At 41.9% G+C, this 22,247-nt stretch overlaps 1 gene segment (V, D, J or C); it reads left to right on the top strand.

Annotated features, from left to right (window-relative positions):
• The first annotated feature begins 12,131 nt into the window (after window positions 1-12,131).
• LOC309833822 (immunoglobulin kappa light chain-like) overlaps window positions 12,132-22,247 on the top strand; it is a 58,729-nt gene continuing 48,613 nt past the window's right edge. Inside the window, exons 1-2 of the V gene segment in view lie at window positions 12,132-12,210; window positions 12,335-12,636.

Below are 22,247 nucleotides of genomic sequence, written 5' to 3'. Positions count from 1 at the left end.
TTTTATATTTATAATATTTTTATATTACGCTGGATTATCTGGGGAGGTTTTTTATATTTTTATATTTTATATTTATATAAATATAAATATATTTATATTTTATATTTATAATATTTTTATATTATGCTGGATTATCTGGGGAGGTTGAATTTCTTTATAGGACACAACCTTAGCAGGGAGAGACAGAGGTGGAGAAATGGGAAGGACACGTGGAGATGAGGAAGCAATCGAGGCAATGCAAGTAGTGCCTCTTGTCACTGGAATAATGTCACTGAGCGTTTGCAAAGGTTTGGAGAGCGTTGTGCTTTATAGGAGAAACCGCTGAGGGCTGAGTTTAAGGTGAAGGTCAGCATGGTGTGGGGCAGGAGCCCCAGGGAGCTGTAATGTAACAAGGTCCTTCTGGTTTTGTCTTTTCTCCTACTTCATAGGCCATGAGCTCATTTATGGGATGGATGTGGCCTCATGGAAGGAGCAGATTTAATGTCACACAGATCTGACTTTGAATCCCAGCCCAGCACCCGCTGACCATGTGACATTGGCCAAACCACACATGCGCTCTGATGAACTCTTCTCTTATCTGTGCAATAGATCACTACACATGTAAAGGGGTGTTGTGAGGGTTAACTAGATGATGCACCACAAAGTGTGTGTGTTTGTGTGTGTGTGTATATATATTGTGTGAAGAGTACCCAGGTGGTCTATTTTATGCACCCTTGAATATTTTAGAATGAGGGTGCTATGGAAGATATTACTAGCCATATATTATCATTTCTACTGAAAGTCATCAATATTATTCCACAAAATAAATACATCCCTCACTGTAGCCTGTGATGTTTCTTGTGCATTTTTTCTACCGTAAAATCTCTTTTCCAGAGATTTTTCTTTTCTTTATTTTTCATGAGGAAAAGGGATTTTGAGGGAAGGAGGTGGGGAAGACTATTAGCTTTCCCAGGCAGCAGATGGGGCAGTGTTCACTGCTCATGCTACTTCCCTCTTCCCTAGAGCATCACAGGACCCTTCTTCCCCTCGTCTCCAGAGCCAGGAGTGAGGCTCCCACAAGAATCACCCAAGGGGCAGACTGAACTCCCTTTTTATGCCTCTGTTTTCTAGGCTTTCCCAAACTTTGGAAAAAGTCTGGCTCTGTTTTGAATGCTAGGGAATTCCTAAATTTAGATAGATGAGAATCTCAGTTTCCAGTGCTCAGGGCATTTCTTATCAAGAAGGGGATAATTACTGAGGAGCTGTCACCAGACCACAGGCACTGTGTGTAAACCCAGCCTTCACCCTCCTTTCCTGTGTCCCGCAGAGCCTGTCCCATTCCCTGCAGGGCTGGTAGTCTCAGAGCAGTGAGCTTGGTTCACTGACCTCATATCTGGTGGTCAGTGTTGGCTGTTGGCTGAGGGGCCTCAGTTCTCTTCCACATGGCCTCTCATCCTCCAATAGGCTAGATCAGCTTTCTTATATCCAAGAGGGAAGGTGGAAGCTGCAAGGTACTTGAGACCTAGACTCCAGAACTGGCACAGGGTTCCTGTCATCACATTCTGTTTGTCAAAGTGAGACCCTAGACCCAACTTGATTCAAGACATGATGAATTAGACTGCAGTCTCAATCGGAGTAACATATTTTCTGATCTACCATAATTGTCTTATAACTTTAATTATTAACTATAAGTTTAACAAACATAAAAGACCCCAAATAGCCAAAGCAATCTTCAGAAAGAAAAACATGGAGCTGGAGGAATTAGGCGCCCTGACTTCAGACTATACTACAAAGTTACAGTCATCAAAACAGTATGGTACTGACATAAAAAAAAACAGACACATAGATCAGTGGAACAGGATAGAAAGCCCAGAAATAAACCTATGCAACTATGGTCAATTAATCTATGACAAAGGAGGCAAGAACATACAATGAAGAAAAGACAGTCTCTTCAATAAGTCGTCCTGGGAAAACTGGACAGCTACATGGAAAAGAATAATACTAGAGCATTCTCTAACACCAAACAGAAAAATAAACTCAAAATTGATTAATGACCTAAATGTAAGACCAGATACTATAAAACTCGTAGAGGAAAACATAGGCAGATCACTCTTTGACATAAATTGCACTATCTTTTTTGATCCACCTTCTAGAATAATGAAAATAAAAATAAACAAATGGGACCTAATTAAACTTAAAAGCTTCTGCACAGCAAAGGAAACCATCAACAAAACAAAAAGACAACTCTCAGAATGGGAGACAATATTTGCAAATGAAGCGACTGACAAGAGATTAATCTCCAAAATATTCAATCTACTCATGCAGTTCTATGTCAAAAAAACAAACGTCCCAATCAAAAAATGGGCAGAAGATCTAAATAGACATTTTTCCAAAGAAGACATACAGATGGCCAAAAACCACATGAAAACATACTCAATATCACTAATTATCAGAGAAATCCAAATGAAAACTACAAGTTATCACCTCACACCAGTCAGAATGGCCATCATCATAAAGTCTACAAACAATAAATACTGGAGAGGGTGTGGAGAAAAGGGAAGCCTCCTACACTTTTGGTGGGAAAGTAAATTAGTACAACCATTATGGAGAACAGTATGAAGGTTCCTTAAAAAACTAAACCGAGAACTACCATGTGATCCAGCAATCCCACTCCTGGGCATATATCCAGAGAAAACCATAATCCAAAAATATATATGCACTCCAGTGTTCATTGCAGCAGTGTTTACAATAGCCAGGACATGGAAGCAACCTAAATGTCCATCAAAAGAGTAATGGATAAAGAAGAAGTGGTACATATATACAATGGAACATTACTTAGTCATAAAAAAGAATGAAATAATGTCATTTGCATCAACATGGATGGACCTAGAGATTATCATACTAAGTGAAGTAATTCAGACAGAGAAAGACAAATATTATATGATATCACTTATATGTGGAACCTCAAAAAATGGTACAAATGAACTTATTTACAAAACAGAAATAGAGTTATGGATATAGAAAGCAAAATTGTGGTTACCAGGGTGGAAAAGGGGGAAGGCAGGGATAAATTGGGAGACTGGTTTTGATACATGCGCACTACTATATATAAAATAGAAAACTAATAAGGACCTACTGTATAGCACAGGGAACTCTACTCAATACTCTGTAATGACCTATATGGGAAAAGAATTTTAAAAAGAGTATATATATATATATATATATGATTCATTTTGCTATACACCTGAAACTAACACATTGTAAATCAACTATATTCCAATAAAAATTTTTTAAAAAAAGCAACTTAATGGTTACCAAAGGGGAAAGGGAGGTGGGGCAAGGGATACACTGAGATTGGGATTAACATATGCACACTACTTTATATAAAATAGATAACCTACAAGGATCTACTGTATAGCTCGGGGAACTGTACTCAATATTTTTTTATAACCTATAAGGGAAGAGTTTCATATATGTATATATATGTCACTGTGCTGTGCACCTGAAATTAACATGATATTTTACATTAATTCTATTTCAGTTATAAAAAGGCCAACGATACTACAGTATAACCACATCCTAATTAACCTAATTATATCTACAATGAATATTTTCCAAATAATGTCATATGCTGAGGTTCTGGGGGCTAAAACTTCAATATAAGTTTAGGGAAACAGTATTGAACTAATAATAGAGCATAAAAACAGTTCTTAAGTTAAAACATGTTAAAAGATTCCTATAAAAGTAGCTTTAATATTTATAACAATTTCTCCGTTTTGCTTCATATTTGTTTGTATTTCTTTCAGGTGCTTATCTTTTGACTTCTTTCACTACATGGTTGATTAGAGGGCTGGAATTTCAGGATAGGAGGCTGCTACCTAGTAGAAACACCTATTTGTCTTGGTACCTTCATTAGCCAGGAGTAAAACCCAGAATCTTTTTGCTACTATCATTAAAAAAAAAAAAACAGGTCAAGGAAAGCAAAAACTTTAAGAAATAGATAAAATGAAAGAGTAAATAATATTTTGAACAGTGAAATATGGAACATGTGTAATTCTACTTGTACCTCTACACCATGGCTTATCTCCGTTAATGAGATTATTGCCATAGGGTTCAGAGTTTAAAGATGAACATAATTTTTGCTCGGTTATTTTTTCAGCATTGTTTCAAGATTTTATTCTTGAATATTTCCCAGAGAATATTCAGACCAGATGTTCTTGTGGAATCTTACATAGTATCGTATTAGTTAATTTGTCTTGGTCAATTAAGTCTGACTTTGGATTTAACTTATCCAAACTTTAATAAGATGGCAAAGTCAACTTTTTCAACTTCTCCAAGGTTTTATTTTCAAGACAAAAGCAATTTGACATTGGCACTATGTTTCAGGAGCTGTTCAATTCAACATGACCTGCACCAGGCTGGCACATGAGAATAGTCGTGTTGTTTTCCTATTTAATGAAAGCTGGTGTGACAGACTGATGCCCTGAGCAGTGGTGGTCTGGAACTGTGTTCCATAATGACCATTCTTAAATAAAAGCCCAGGAATGTGTCAATGATAGACATAGGCTACACTGAGACGTTAAAATAAAGGATCCAGGGCTTCCCTGGTGGCGCAGTGGTTGAGAGTCCGCCTGCCGATGCAGGGGACACGGGTTTGTGCCCCGGTCCGGGAAGATCCCACATGCCGCGGAGCGGCTGGGCCCGTGAGCCATGGCCGCTGAGCCTGCGCGTCTGGCGCCTGTGCTCTACAATGGGAGAGGCCACAACAGTGAGAGTCCCGCATACTGCAAAAAAGGGGAAAAAAATAAATTAAAAAAAATAAAGGATCCAGTCATTGCTTTTCTCAGAAAGGGCATCTCCTTTTGAAATGTAGACTCATGGCTGTGGCTTCCAACATATTGGCCAGTGAGAACCTTAGGTCCTCACACAGAGCTGACAAGACCCAGGAAACCCTGCAGGACCTGGTTCTACCAGGTGAGAAAGAGTCAACAGGAGATGAGTTTTTCTAAGCACCACTCAGAAAAAATAATATAAAATCGTTGTTTTTTCATTATGTTCCATCATCCCAAGTGAATTTTTTCCTTTGATTAATCTGACATATATATGTGTATATGTGTGTGTGTGTGTGTGTGTACAAAACATATATATATATAGAGAGAGAGAGAGACAGAGAGACAGAGAGAGAGAGGGACAGAGACAGAAAGAGACAGAGAGAGAGAGAGAGACAGAGACATAGAACTATGATAGATTATTCACCAGAGTAAAACAACTGGTTTTCAGGTATTTCATTTTACTGTCAAGTTCTTGTGATTTAAGTGGTCTTTGAAATATAATTCATGAGGTCTCAGGAAAAGACCAGTTCTAACATCTGTTTCTAACATTCTTAAACAGGTAACCTGGGAACTGCAGTTACCTGACAGCTCTTGAAACAGCTTAACTCTGTGCAGTTATTTGGAGAAAGTTCTGATGGTCAGTACTAGTGGGGAAGGAGCTGTTCTCTTATCTAGATCAGCCTGGAAGAATCAGAGCAAAATGACTGTTCCCCTCCCGGATATTGACCCTGGACACACATGTCTTCACTTCAGGGTCTCGTATGCTTTCTTAGAGCCGCAGGCCACGTACACTGGGTTCTTGCAATCAATCCGGACTTTCACAGTGGAATTCTTCTTCCCACTATTCCAAGAAGTATGGATTTTAGATGTTCATTTTATTCCAAACACAGAAGGCCTTTATTTCACTTTGCTCAAAGTTGGGCCCCTCCCTCCCTCCCCCTGGCTCTTTCCACACAGCTGTCCCCCCTCCCCCACCAGGGGATTTGCATGTTGTTCCCGAGGGAGGACCTTCCCCTGCAAGTGTGAAATAAAAGCTCAGCTCCAGTCTTGCTCTGACTTATCAGGACTCATCAATCCCAGCTTCTGAAAATGGGGTTCCCTGCTCAGCTCTTGGGCCTCCTCATGCTCTGGGTCCCAGGTAAGGATGGAGGGGAGATGAGAAGGAGGGTGGGAGGGTGAGCTCTGGGAGCACCACCACTGCTTTTCATGTGTCTTTGTCCACATGTTAGATGCATACCATACCCTCTGCAAAAGACATGTGATGTTTAGTGATATGAGAATGAGGATGAATCTGGAAGGAACAAGCAGTGTCTGTCCTCTGGTGAAGATGGTGGCATAGAAAGAGTGGTCAAGTGTACATGACGTCTAGAGACCTCTTTGCATTGTAAATCTTGGGTTCTTTTTGAAATTGGGTATTTTGGGTATTCTTCGGAATCAAAAAGAAAAAAAAAATTAGCCTGACGTCAATAACAGAAGACAAATTCTGAAACTGTTTCATAAATTTTGTCCAGAACTTTGTTGTTTTCTTTCATTATTTTAGGATCCAGTGGGGATATTGTGCTGACCCAGACTCCACTCTCCCTGTCTGTCATCCCTGGAGACCCGGCCTCCATCTCCTGCAGATCCAGTCAGAGCCTCCAAGATAGTGACGGAGACACTTACTTGAATTGGTACCTGCAGAAACCAGGCCAGTCTCCACAGCTTCTGATCTATGGAGCTTCCAACCGGGCCTCTGGGGTCCCAGACAGGTTCACTGGCAGTGGGTCAGGGACAGATTTCACACTAAAAATCAGCAGGGTGGAGGCTGAGGACGCTGGAGTTTATTACTGCCAGCAAGGCATGGAAGATCCGCCCACAGTGGTACAGCCCTGAACACAAACACCCCTCTCCGAGTGGCCCAGCTGCCCACATATGTTGACTGTCTGGGGAGCAGGCAGGCAGATTCTCTGAGTCAGTGTAAGAGGAAGATGTTAGAGAATCAGGGGAGTAGTTTGAAGCTGAGGCCTCTGGACCATGAAAGCCTCCTCTACTCCTCAGACATCACAGGTTAAGGCCCCATCAGCTGCAGAGCCCTGCCTGACAGAACCAGCAGGAGAATGGAAGGGTCTAAGTGCCCTCTGAGCAAACAGACCTGAGGAAGGAGAGGTGAGTGAAAGCGCATCCGACTTCTCCCTCCCTCAGGTACAGGTAGGTGTCAAATAAATGTAGTCAGTGTAACAGGTGGACAACTGAGGCAGATTTATAGCAACATAATGGGTTTAGCAGTTTTTGATATATTTTTTAAGATAACATGTCATAATATTCAAGAATATTTTTCCCCACTTTCCCCACTTTCTGATTCTCCCTTTTACTACATATCTTCCTACCTGTTTACCATGTTCTAGACAGCAGTCTACACAGCTGTCCCCAGGGGGAGTTAGCTGAGAACATCAGTAAGACTTTGGGGTTATGAGTGTCTAAATAGTCAATTGTAAGTCCATAGTCCCTACAATATCCTAATGCTAAACATATCTGATTTGTCTCAATTACCTTTCACAGAAAGAAAATGTGAGATATGAAAATTCCAAAAGTAGGGATTAAAAAATAAATAAACTGTAGGGCATAGAATTTACCCTGTAGAACACTGGAAGAATACAGAATGATATGAGGGGATTTTTTTCCACAAAAGTTAAGAATTTTAAAGTGCGGGAAGACTGCAGGAATGGAAACACGAAGAGAATCTAGTTGACACACACACAGTTGCTCTTTGGCTTCTATGTGGCGGGATTAAAAATGGTGGTGAGGGCTTCCCTGGTGGCGCAGTGGTTGAGAGTCCGCCTGCCGATGCAGGGGACACGGGTTCGTGCCGCGGTCCCGGAAGATCCCACATGCCGCGGAGCGGCTGGGCCCGTGAGCCATGGCCACTGAGCCTGTGTGTCCCGAGCCTGTGCTCCGCAAGGGGAGAGGCCACAACAGTGAGAGGCTCACGTACCGCAAAAAAAGAAAAAAGAAAATTACCAGATTATAATGGGAAACTCAATCACGAAGCTACTTCACTTCCAAGGCCATGTCTAGCAAGCATCCCTGACATTCTGAGAGCTGATTTTTTAACATTGTATAGTTGTTTTTTTTAATTTCCTGAGGGTGGCATCGTCTTGCCCTAGAACCCTAGAAATCTGGGTTGTGAGCTCTATTACAGTTTATAGAGTGTACACACAATATCCTTATCTATCACAGATGTATCATGCAACAACATATGTACTGGATCGTATGGCCCAAGTGACACAGCCACTTATATATCATGACCTGAACCTGATGCACAGACCTCTCCTCCCTGCGCCAACTCAGACCTGGCAGCTTTCTGTGTGAGCCACAAATGGGTGGTGTCTTGTACCCAAGTGTGGAATGTATTGTGTCAACATTCCACCGAGCCCACAAACACTCTGCCTCACCATCAGTGTAGGAGGACAAGGTTCAATTTCTTGTTCTTTACCCTGGATAACATGTGCCAGTCTGAGATGCTTCAGGCATCTGGACCCCTGCCATACCCACTGATTGGCAGCCCATGAATTTTGGTAGGATTTACATCATATTGTCTGGAGCACGTATATTTTCACCAGTCATTTACAGTCCTGGCAATTTCTTGCCCGTCGAATCTAATGAACGTGATGCCATCAATCCAGTCCTGCATTATACGACACGCTGTGGAATGTCCAGACAATCAAAGTTTCTTCAGCCTTCACTGTGACAGAGAACAAGAGAATTAACACTGTCCTGGGGGAGAACTGAGGATGTGAACTGCTTTTACTCTAGATAAACACAAACTATACCAGAAGACTGTATTCGTTTGTGTGTTTTTATTCTCCTGCTCAGCTCTGCATGTGATCAAGCATGGACAAACCTTTTCAAAATAATGAGTATAAAGTCTCAGCTTTGAGATGAATAAGGTCCAGTGATCTGCTGTACAGCTCAGTGCCTAAAGTGACAGGACCATATAATGAACTGAATTGTTAGGAGGGGAGATTTCAGTATTATCATTAAAAATGAATAAATAAAATAAAATAGGGCTTCCCTGGTGGCGCAGTTGTTGAGAGTCCGCCTGCCGATGCAGGGGACATGGGTTCGTGTCCCGGTCCGGGAAGATCTCACATGCCTCGGAGCGGCTGGGCCCGTGAGCCATGGCCGCTGAGCCTGCGCGTCCGGAGCCTGTGCTCCGCAACGGGAGAGGCCACAACAGTGAGAGGTCCGCGTACCGCAAAAATAAATAAATAAAATAAAATAAAATAAAATAAAATATAAAATCCTAACAACAACAAAATACCCAACGGGATGTGATGAAAATTTTGAAGGAGAACGATATGTCTAAAACTTTGATTGTGGTAAAGATTTCATGAGTGTATGCATATATCCAAACTCACCAAATTGTCTATGCTAAACATGTGCAGTTTATTGCATATAAATAAAGGTTGTAGAAAAAATCTTAACGTGTCTCAACTCTAGATCACCAGCAGAGGGAGACATAATTCACTCAGAGACAGGACAAGGGCAGGTGCTCCCCTCGCAAGCACTCCTGACTATTTAATCCAACATGAAATACCCATAATCTGCATGTATCCTTCCTCTTACCTCTGCCTCTCAGCAGAAGGTGAGAAATCATGATCGATAATAGACAGATAGACACATAAATATAGATATAGATAAGAGCTCTTATTTCTCCCATTGTACCAAGTCAGCCATAGTTATCATTTATAACTTTACATTTTCCACTACCCATGTTCCCACTGCCATGTACAACAACACCTTCGGTGTATAGTAACTCAAATCTTTTACTCATTAATGGATTAACCAATTGGACATTTATGTATTGTGTTACTGTAATCTTCTATTAACTATTAAATTTTACTTCTGTACCTGAAAATACTAAGGGGCACAAGAAATGTGTTCAGTTCAAAAGATGCATTTGAAAACTCCGCTTTAGATCTACTTCTCACCAACCTTCCAGTCATGATTAATCCAATCTTCTGACCATTTGGCCAAACTGTTAATCACTGCTCTTGAATTAGTAAAGATCTCTGACACAGGTTGTCTCTGTGCAAGGCAAAGTGGATTCGAGCACATAACTCCAAGTCCTGCCCACTGAGATATTTTCTTCCTGCACGGTCTTACCCCACTATTCTTAAAGTGGGCTTCAATGCTATAAAAATCTACTTTGAAAAGATGAAAGCATATATGACATAAATTTGATCTGAATTATTTTCTTCTTCAATCAGTTTGCTAAAGGGAATCCACAGAAGCCTGTAGGTAGAGCATGAGAGAAAAGGGGGAAGTCTGCAAGTGTTGGTGCCAAGAGAGTTTGAACAACCTACGTGGGTAAATCCTGTGTGCCTGGGGGACAGAATCAAGCCCTGGCCTTAATATCCCACTTCTACCTGATGATAGAATGCTCTTTGGCATGCATATGTTTATAGACCAGTGGGTCAGTTACCACTCAATTCAGAAAGAGCAACCCAGGTCACAGGACTCCTTTCGGGCCTATAGACAGCATGTAGTCTCTACAAGGAATTAATAGCAAATCAGAACCCATATCAAAAAAAGGGAATTGGGGGCTTCCCTGGTGGCGCAGTGGTTGAGAGTCCGCCTGCCGATGCAGGGGACGCGGGTTTGTGCCCCGGTCCGGGAAGATCCCACGTGCCGCGGAGCGGCTGGGCCCGTGAGCTGTGGCCGCTGGGCCTGCGCGTCCGGAGCCTGTGCTCCGCAACGGGAGAGGCCACAACAGTGAGAGGCAAAAAAAAAAAAAAAAAAAGGGAATCGGTATCTTCAGAAGGGATTATGGCATTATTCCAATACTCTGGAGATCTGAACTGTGCTTCTCCCGCTGAGCTTTCTGTAGCCTCCATACACTGTCCCTATCTAACCCCAGGCACTTTAGCTTCACTGGTCCACTAGGTCATAAAGTCCACTGCAGGTTGTACTTAGTGCAGAGTCTTCTTCTCTTCTGGGACTCGCTCAGAAATGGCAACCTTACAAGTTATTAAGCAATCAGTCAGACCACTGACTCCAAAATATACATGTAACTTTCAGAACCCAAAGAAGAGTAACTAGTGTTGACTCTATTTTTTTGTTATGAGGGCTGTGTTTTCATTTCGAAGATAATTTCTTGATATTCCCCCAGCCATTCAGATGCTAGAAACTTATTTGCAACTACAGCCAGGACCCCAGAGGGAGCAGTGGGTAAGTTGTGTGCTTTTTCTCAGCCTTCTGCAAATTCAACCACTGAATTCATGGTTTTCACCTGATCTTGATTTTTAATTATTGAAGCCCTGGCTGTGATTCTTTTTAATGTGGAAAATTGTAGACAATATTTTCTCAAATATTTTTTTGTACTCCTGTCCCTACTTCTTCCTCTCAGGACTTTAATTGTACACACAATAGATTGCTTGAAGTTGGCTTGCAGCTCACTAATGCTTTGCTCATTTTATTGAATTTTTTCTCCTTGTGCTCAATTGTGGATACTTTATATTGAGAAAGTCGCTAATCTTTTCTTCAGCAATATCTAATCTTGTTGGCTGAAACTGAGTCTAGTGGATTTTGCTTTTAATCTTTATTAGGAAAGACCTGAATGGCATCGAGAATACAGATAATTTTGCCCTCTACTGGAACAAAGCCTTTTGGAACATGCAACCTGATGTCTCTCAAATGATGAGACTTTGTGCTCTGCCTGGTGGAAACAACTAATCTTGGGTCTGTGTGAGCTCTGCAGGTATTTTCCCTCTAATAAGTTCAGAGAAACTTTTGTACAACATTGGTAGATTCTGCACAGTCTGCACATGTCTGGATCTGGTGCATTGTTAAATATGGATGGGAAACGTTGTGATTACCCTATGCTCTATCTCTCTAATAATAATTTATCACTCCAAGAGCATCAGGGAATCAGGTCAACAAAGAAGACATTCTAGCTTCAATGATATCCCCGGGTACCAAATGCAGAGATCGTGTAAAAATTCTTGCAGCTTCTTGAAGTGTATCATCCACGAGAGAACCCATATTAGATGGAAAGGTAGCAAAAAAAAATCATGTTATGAACATTGAAAAGAACAAAAGAACAGTAGAGTAATTCAAGTCTCTGGCCTCCAGGGAGAAAAGCATTGTCTGCAGTTAAATCTGAGCTGCTCTGATCAGACTTGGGCATCTGGGAGACACGGCCCCTGTGCGATGTTATTGAGATTGGCCAGCCCTGCAGCTGTGCCCAACTCTGCCCCATCCCCTACTGATTTGCATGTTACTGGAGAACAACCCACTGCCCTGGAGACTTATTAATGCTCTGATCCTATCTTGTGCAGAAATCAGTCCCAGTCAGGACACAGAGTGAACATGAGGGTCCCCACTCAGCTCCTCAGCCTCCTGCTGCTCTGGCTCCCAGGTAAGGACGGAGAGCTCTAGGAATTTACTCTGCCTGTGTGGTCATTACTGCCTGGTCTTACAGGATAGTCCTCTTATAACTTAGTAATAACATGGATATTTGTTTTTTGTGTTTCCCATCTCAGGTGCCAGGTGTGACGTCCAGATGACCCAGTCTCCATCCTCTGTGTCTGCATCTCTAAGAGAAAGAGTCACCATCTCTTGCCGGGCCAGTCAAAGCATTAGCAAATATTTAGCCTGGTATCAGCAGAAACCAGGGGAAGCTCCTAAGCTCCTGATCTATTTTGCATCCAGTTTGGAAACCGGGGTCCCATCCCGGTTCAGTGGCAGTGGATCTGGGACAGATTTCACCCTCACCATCAACAGCCTAGAGGCTCAAGATGCTGCAACTTATTACTGTCAACAGTATGATGAAACACCTCCCACAGTGTTACAGACCAGAACATAAACCACTAGGGGATGCAGATGTGTGAGGCTTGACTGCCCCAGCTGCTCTTGCCACCTCCATCCGCTGAGAACATATCTGAGATGCACCCACTTTTTGAATGTGGCTAGAAGTTTTGGTAGAAGTGGCAGGAACAGCACTCTAACTCTCCTGCCCCTCTTCAGTGCCAGTGGCACAGACATGATGATGCCTCTTCTGATTTATATAGGACAGATGATTACACCTGAGGACTTTGGTTGGAGTTCTTTCAGCAAAAGAAAACCAAGTTTACATCTTGCAAGCAAGGATTTTTTTTGAATACATGGAATGTGAGTCTAAACTCTACCCTTTTAAAGGCTGGGGAGTGTGATACTAAGTGAAGCACTATTAGAAATAAGTGATGCCCTGGTGTTCCCACAGAAGCTTGAACATATCTGCCACTGGAGATACAGGCTGTAACCAAACCATGTGGCCTGTCTGTGATGCCCAGGGGTCGGTGTGCTGATGTTGCAAGCTGCCTGCAGCACCTCAGACGATTCTCAAGATCTTGCCTGTGGCCATGCATGGAGCTGGAGGAATCAGGCTCCCTGACTTCAGACTATACAACAAAGCTACAGTCATCAAGACAGTATGATGCTGGCACAAAAACATAAATATAGATCAATGGAACAGGATAGAAAGCCCAGAGGGAAACCCATGCACCTATGGGCAACTAATCTATGACAATGGAGGCAAGAATATACAATGGAGAAATGACAGTCTTTTCAATAAGTGGTGCTGCAAAAACTGGACAGCTACATGTAAAAGAATGAAATTAGAACACTCCCTAACACCATACACAAAAGTAAAGTCAAAATCGGTGAAAGACCTAAATGTAAGACTGAACACTATAAAACTCTTAGAGAAAGACATAGGAAGAACACTATTGGACATAAATCACAGCAAGACCTTTTTTGACCCACCTACTAGAGCAATGGAAATAAAAACAAAAATAAACAAATGGGACCTAATGAAACTTAAAAGCTTCTGGACAGCAAAGAAAACCATAAACAAGACGAAAAGACAACCCTCAGAATGGGAGAAAATATTTGCAAATGAATCAATAGACAAAGGATTAATCTCCAAAATATATAAACAGCTCATGCATCTCAATATTAAAGAAACAACCCAATTCAGAAATGGGGAGAAGACCTAAATAGACATTTCTCCAAAGAAGAGATATAGATGGCCAAGAAGCACATGAAAAGCTGCTCAACATCACTAATTATTAGAGAAATGCAAATCAGAACTATCATGAGGTATCACCTCACACCAGTTAGTGTGGGCATCATCAGAAAATCTATAAACAACAAATGCTGGAGAGGGTGTGGAGAAAAGGGAACCCTCTTGCCCTGTTGGTGGGAATGTAAACTGATACAGCCACTATGGAGAACAGTATGGAGGTTCTTTAAAAAACTAAAAATAGAACTACCATATGATCCAGCAATCCCACTACTGGGTATATACCCAGAGAAAACCATAATTCAAAATGACACATGCACCCCAGTGTTCATTGCAGCACTGTTTACAATAGCCAGGTCATGGAAGAAACCTAGATGCCCATCGACAGAAGAATGGATAAAGAAGTTTTGGTACATATGTACAATGGAATATTACTCAGCCATAAAAAGGAACAAAATTGAGTCATTTGTTGAGACATGGATGTATCTAGAGACTGTCATACAGAGTGAAGTAAGTCAGAAAGAGAAAAACAAATATCATATATTAACGGATGTATGTGGAACCTAGAAAAATGGTACAGGTAAACTGGTTTGCAGGGCAGAAGTTGAGACACAGATGTAGAGAACAAACGTATGGACACCAAGGGGGGAAAATGTGGTGGGGTGGGGATGGTGGTGTGCTGAGTTGGGCGATTGGGATTGACGTGTATACACTGATGTGTATAAAATTGATGACTAATAAGAACCTGCAGAATAAACAAACAAACAAACAAACAAAAAACAACTAATACGAAACTTTCTTTGGGTTATTTGTATGGAAATATGTTAATATAATGTAAATATATAAATGTAAATATAATTTTTAGGGGAACAGAATTCATTCAGTAAGAGTGCATAAAAACAATTCTTAATTTAATACTTGTTAAAAGAATTGTATAAAACTAGCTTTAATATTTATAATACCTTCTCCATTTCGCTTCATATTTGTTTGTTTGTTTTTTTCAGATGTTTATCTTTTGACTTCTTTCACTGCATGGTTAATTAAAGGGCTGGAGTCTTCAGGACAGCAGCCTGCTACCTAGGGGAAACCCCTATTTGTCTTGGTACCTTCAGAAGCCAGAAGTAAGACCCAGAATCTATTTGCTAGCATCATAAAAGAGACCAGGTCAAAGATAGCAAAAACTTAAAGAAATAGAATAAAATAAAAAGGTAAATAATATTTTGACTAGTGAGATATGGAACATAATGTACTTCTGCATGTCCTTCTACACCACGATTTTTCTCAGAAAATGATATTATTGCCATAAAGTTCTGAGTTTAAAGGTGAACATAATTTTTGCTCAGTTATCTTTTCAGCATGGTTTCAAAATCTTATTCTTGAGTATTTCCCAGAGAATATGCACACCAAACATTCTTGTGGAATCTTACTAGTTAATTGTCTAGTTAATTTGTTAATTTGTCTTCATGATCAATTAAGTCTGGCTTGGATTGCAATTACCCAAACTTGAATAGGACAACAAAGTCTACTCTTTCAACTTCTCCAAATTCTATTTTCAGGACAAAAGCAATTTGACGTTGGCACTATTTTTCTGGAGCCGTTCAATTCACCATGACCTGCACCGGGCTGACATGTGAGAACAGTCACATTGTTTTCCTATTTAATGAAAGCTGGCGTAACAGACTGACCCTCTGAGCAGTGGTAGCCTGGAACCATGTTCCCTATGGACCATTCTTAAATAAAGGCCCAGGAAGGTGTCAATGATAGACACAGGTTACCCTGAGACATTAACATAAAGGATCCATCATTGCTCTTCGCACAAACTGCGTCTTCTTTTGAACTGTAGACTCGGCTGTGGCTTCCAACACACAGGCAGTGGGAGCTTAGGTTCTCACACAGAGCTGACAAAAATCAGGAAATCCTGCAGGACCTGGTTCTACTTGATGGGAAAGTGTCAACAGGGGAAGAGTCCTTCTAAGCACCACTCAGAAAAATATATTATAAAATAATTCTTTTTTCATATTGTTCCATCATCTCAAGTGAAGTTTTTCATCAAAAAAATCCTTTGATTAGTCTGCCCTATATATTTATAATATATATGGCATATATATATTTTATATATATATGAAGAGAGACAGAGATAGAGATATAGATAGAATTATGATAGAATATGCACCAGACTGAAAAAACTGGTTTTCAGGTATTTCATTTCACTGTCTTAGGCATAAAATTCTTATACCTTTTCTTTTCTTTTCTTTTTGCACTACGCGGGCCTCTCACTGCCGTGGCAGCACAGGCTCCGGATGCGCAGGCTTAGCGGCCACGGCTCACGGGCCCAGCCGCTCTGTGGCATGTGGGATCTTCCCGGACCGGGGCACGAACCCGTGTCCCCTGCATCGGCAGGCAGGCTCTCAACCACTGCGCCACCAGGGAAGCCCTACCTTTCCTTATTGTCTTAAACTGAACTGTCAACTCTCTGAACAACAGACATATTTTTTCCCTGTCAGGCTTAAGTGCTCTTTGAAATTTCATTCACTAGGTGCCAGAAAAGACCAGTTCTAACACCTGTTTCTAACATTCTTGAACAGGTAACCTGGGAACTGCAGTTACCTGACAGCTCTTGAAACAGCTTAACTCTATGCAGTTATTTGGAGAAAGTTCTGATGGTCAGTACTAGTGGGGAAGGAGCTGTTCTCTTATCTAGATCAGCCTGGAAGAATCAGAGCAAGATGACTGTTCCCCTCCCAGATATTGACCCTGGACACACATGTCTTCACTTCAGGGTCTCGTATGCTTTCTTAGAGCCGCAGGCCACGTACACTGGGTTCTTGCAATCAATCCGGACTTTCACAGTGGAATTCTTCTTCCCACTATTCCAAGAAGTATGGATTTTAGATGTTCATTTTATTCCAAACACAGAAGGTCTTTATTTCACTTTGCTCAAAGTTGGGCCCCTCCCTCCCTCCCCCTGGCTCTTTCCACACAGCTGCCCCCCTCCCCCCCCCCAGGGGATTTGCATGTTGTTCCCGAGGGAGGACCTTCCCCTGCAAGTGTGAGATAAAAGCTCAGCTCCAGTCTTGCTCTGACTTATCAGGACTCATCAATTCCAGCTTCTGAAAATGGGGTTCCCTGCTCAGCTCCTTGGGCTGCTAATACTTTGCATCCCAGGTAAGGATGGAGGGGAGATGAGACTGAGGATGAGTTTGGAGGCAACACTGCTCACCGTGTGTGGTCTGTCTGCATGTTAGATGTGTATGAGTTGTCCTGCAGACTGGCATGGGATGTTTAGATCTGTGAGAGTGAGGAAGTTTCCAGAAGAAACAATTACCTGGTCTTTGTTCAGGACTGTGACAAGGGAAGTAGGGATGGTGTAGGTAATGTCTAGAGGCCTCTTTGCACTTCGCAGATGTCAGGTTCATTACTGTGACTGTACAGTTTTGTTGTATAGATGACAAGCACAGATAATGAGAGTAAAACAAAGTCGCATTTTAGATAAAATAAATAAGAATTGGAAATGATAAAAATGGCTGCTAATATTTTCATGGAACTTGGTACTTTTTGTCATGATTTTAGGATCCAGTGGGGACATTGTGATGACCCAGACTCCACTCTCCCTGACTGTCATCCCTGGAGAGACTGCCTCCATCTCCTGCAAGTCTAGTCAGAGCCTCGTACATAGTAATGGAAACACCTATCTGAGTTGGTTGCAACAGAAACCAGGCCAGTCTCCACAACAACTGATCTATAAGGTTTCTAACCGTGCCTCTGGGGTCTCAGATAGATTCAGTGGCAGTGGGTCAGGGACAGAGTTCACACTCAAAATCAGCAGAGTGGAGGCTGGGGACGCTGGAGTTTATTACTGTCATCAAGGTACAAAAACTCCTCCCACAGTGGTACAGCCCTGAACACAAACCTCCCCGCCTCCGGCTGCTCAGCTGCCCCAAGTGCACCTTCTCTGGGGAACTCACATTAGGTTCTCTGCGTCTGTATAAGAGGAAGATGTGGGAGATCTCAGGGGAATAGTTTGCAGCTGAGGGCTCTGGACCACGAGTGTCTCGGCTACATCTCAGGCACCAGCTGCACGGCCTGGTCCTGGCAGAAGCAGCAGGGGAAGGTAGGGGGTCCTGTGTCCTGTAGCAACCAGTTACGTGAAAGGGAGGCTGAGGGAAACGTCAACCTCATCCTCTCTGCCTTGTCTACGTTTGTCAATTAAACGCATCCAGTCCAATAATCAGACAAATGACACTAATACATGGCAACAAAAGTTCAACACGTTTGCAAATGCATAGTCTGGGGTATATTTTCCTCAGGATAATTTCTGGTAATATTGGTAAATTGGTATTTTCCCTCTTTTTCAACTTCCTACTTCTTTATACTTAGAAGACCTCCTCCTTTAACGTGTTCCAGAAAGTATTCTACACAAGCTGTCCTCAGGGAGACTATGAATGAGAATAATCGGTAAAAATGTTTAATCTTTGAATATTTAAATAGGCTCTTTGAAGTTCACAGAAAATAAAAGATCTCAATGCCAAAAGATTTTTTTTTTTTGCCTCTTTTTTCTGAGTGAAAAGGCTTGCAATTTCAAATGTGGGCTTTGACTATAAACAGCAAAAAATGAATAACGGAGGACATAAAGTTTACTGCATGTGCAACAGGAAAAACCTAGATATGACATGTCTCTTTTTACTCCCAAATTGAAAACAATATTGAGAATATTTCACCGAAATAGTATTTTAGATATGACAAATTTGGTAGTATATTGTCATAAGAAAAGTTTTCAAACAATAGATAAGTTCACATGACATAGTTATTAACTGAAAATAAACATGAAAAAATGTATTTTAGTTGGAAATGTACATAAAATGTATGCCTTGCGTAGATTTCATTTACAGTAGTGCCCTAAATGAAATCTGACCGCATAAGGGGTCCTGCCACTTAAGTGTCAGAACAGTGTGAAAGAATTACAAGGATGAATGGAGGAACAAAACAACATGATCTTAATTCTCGTTAAGAAAATGAAGTATTTCAGAGTTGATTGTCTATTCTAAGAAAATGGACTCCACGGCAAGTGTAGTGAAAATCCCAATGTGTCAATTGCATTAGGTTTCAAGGTGTATGGGAAAATATATAGAGAAGTAAGCAGACAGGAGCCTTCAAATTGAGGAATTTAAGACTCAATAAATTATTTGAAAATACTAGTTCATCGCTGAGTTGAAAGAGATTGTGGAATGCACTGGGAGAAAAAGGAAGCGAAAGTGGGAAGAGTAGGACTTAAACTTTTCCACAGTCATCTGATCCCTCATGAGACTGATAACACCCAGAGTTCCCAGGCTCAGAGAGGAGATAAAACCAAAACCAGCGCCAAGGCGGTGAGATAAGTAAAGGAGTCCTACAGAACACGAATACCCCAAATGGCTAGATTCTCAAAATGAAATGATCTCAAAAACAAAGGGGAATTTGGGGGGAATGATCGTCTGGATTTTTCCTGTGGTCTCCAGTGTCCCTCGGTTCAGATGTGCAGACACATTTCTCTCAGTCTCACAATATGTGGCCAAAAACTATCACTTCCTGAGTAGCAGAGCTAATTACCTGGGCAAAATAGTAAATACCCGGATTGCCTATCAGTCTATGGACATCTATTACCACACACCGATACAGCTTTAGACCATCCTACAGAATCTTCAGGTAGACATATACTTCTAGGAATAAGAAACTCTGTTACCGCAGGGCCCCAAATTGCATGACAGGAAGCAGACATTTCCCAAATTGGTCATTGTGTGTAATGATGAAAGAGCTTGCTATAAATTTCACCCTTGGCTCAAACCTATTCATTCTTGCTATCATGGTCACTTTTTCAAAATATACAGAATATCTTAATGGAGAGTTTCCTAAGTCTACAAGTTGTCACTCCTAAGCAGCCTCCTTTGTGTAATACTGCGTTTGGTAGGATTAATGGATGCTGTGATCAGATAGATGTCTATTGTTATATGACTTTTTTCACAAAGTAAGTTCCTTGATCCAGTGGCTTCTCCTGTGGGCAAACCACAGGCTCTGTGAATCCGTAGATAGTAACAGCAACTGAGGCTCTGTGGGTAGGGAAGGCTAATCTCTATCCAGATTGCAACTAATCCCAGGAGCAATGCATCTCACGGAGGAAGTGATTTGGGGTACAAAATACCACCATGTGGGTGCTGGTATTGATGCCTAATGCTGGGAACACTGATATCCAAAGATGACAGTATGAGATCTACACTGCTCGAGGTGGTGGACGTGGTGGACATGGGCTCATGCTGTTGGGCATCTGCACAGCCTCCACCCATGTCACCAGGGCTGCTCTGTTCATGGACACGCAGAGGAAATACTGTAGTAGTTGTGACAAAGTCTGGGGCTACTTAATCTGCTCAGGTATGTAAGAATCTTCTGGTGCTTGGTTGTTCGGAGTCTTGTCTGTGGTAGATGTTCTGCCGATATTTTTTTTTTGCGGTACGCGGGCCTCTCACGGTTGCGGCCTCTCCCGCTGCGGAGCACAGGCTCCGGACGCGCAGGCTCAGCGGCCATGGCTCACGGGCCCAGCCGCTCCGCGGCATGTGGGATCCTCCCGGACCGGGGCACAAACCCGTGTCCCCTGCATCGGCAGGCGGACCCTCAACCACTGCGCCACCAGGGAAGCCCCTCTGCAGACTTTTGACATAAAACAAAGTTACAATTACATCATGCCCACGTCCTTAGGTTTATCTACATTCCTTTTCCCCAGACTCCTAATCTCTGATCTGCCAATCTTCTCTTTGATTAACCAGCTACTTTGAAATCGCTGTAAACCCTTATCTCGGGCCAGTTCTCTATGCAGACTAAGATGATAACCAGGGGCACTGCTCATGTACCTGCTAGCTTAACATTTTATTTCAGACCCTGCCATTGATTGGGCTGTAGTGTGGGGACTGTACATCTTTGCTCAGACCAACACATGATACCGGCATAGCCATGGACAAAGCCTGGAGGTTTTTTTTTCCCCTATGGAATTAGCTGGTTTAACCACTCCCATGAAGCCAAAATATAAGCCGATGCAGAGGTGTTAGGGCAAGATTGGAAAGTGATATGGGGACCTGGGATACTTGTCCATGGAAATGAAGTGTGCCTGCTGAATTTGCTCAGGCCCAATCCTAAATGAACCATCTCCTTTCTAAGACTGACTGCGGTTGCGACCCACCCACCCTGATAATTTGATGAGTGTGAAATTACCAGGTTACAGTAGGAAGCTCAATCACACAGCTTCTTAATGTCCCATAGACACATCTACCAGAGGTCTGTGACATCCTGTGAGCTGATTTTTGAATAGTGTATAATATTATTTTTATTTTTTAAGGATGTCATGATCTTGCACTACAAGTCTACAAATCTAAGATGTGGGTTTATAATAGAGCTTTTCAGAGTGTGCTCACGATATCCTTATCTAATCCAAACGTAACCTGCACCAGGTGATGTGTTAGATCATTTGGTCCAAGCGATGGAGCTGCTCATATTGCTACCTGAACCTGATGCAGAGTCCTCTCCTGCTGTGGGCCTCCTGCGATCTGGAAGCCTTCTAACTATACCTGATCAATGGGATGCGGTAGTCACCCTACCTCCTAAGAATGTAATGTGCTCTCTCAACATTTCATGAGGCCTACGAACCTCTGTGCTTCACTTTCTGTGGCAGGAGACGCAAGGTGCGATGACTTGCTATCTATCTTGAGGAGCATATGCCATCCTGCCTCAGACCTCTGGACCCGAGCCATATTCACTGCTAGGGAAGGTCATGAATTTTTTAAGTATTTGCATTCCATCCTCTGACCTTGTATATTTACAAGTCACCAAGAGTTCTTGCAATTTCTTGATCATCGGGTTTACTTAAAATGTTTTGATCAGCAGGTAGTTTATAGTGCAACACGCTGCGGAACGTCCAGATGATCAACGTTTCTTTGGTCTACGTTGTAACAGAGAGCAAGACGGTTAACACTGTCCTTGGACAAGACTGAGGATATGAGCTGGTGTTCATTCTAGATGCAAGCAAACTATATCAGAGGACCACCTTAGATTGTGTGTCTTCACTCTGCCGTTCTGTCATGTAAATGATCAAGTATGGACAAAATTCTATTAAAATAATGGGTACAAAGTTTTAGTTATGCAAGATGACTGAGTTCTAGAGATGTGATCTAAAACACAGTGCCTATAGTCAAAATTTGTTAAGAGGGTAGATCACATGTTAAATATTCTTACCAAATGTACACATACACACAAACACACACCCACAGCTAACCGCAGTAACAACAAATAAAATGGATGCAAGGAAGCTTTTGAAGAATATTTAATATATTACATTTTTCCCTTTAGGTTGTTCTTTGCTTAACCATTTGTAA

The sequence above is a fragment of the Grampus griseus genome, assembly GCF_964374135.1.
Source record: "Grampus griseus genome assembly, chromosome: 15".
Classification (NCBI taxonomy): Eukaryota; Metazoa; Chordata; class Mammalia; order Artiodactyla; family Delphinidae; genus Grampus; species Grampus griseus.
This window is presented reverse-complemented; position numbering and strand designations above follow the sequence as displayed.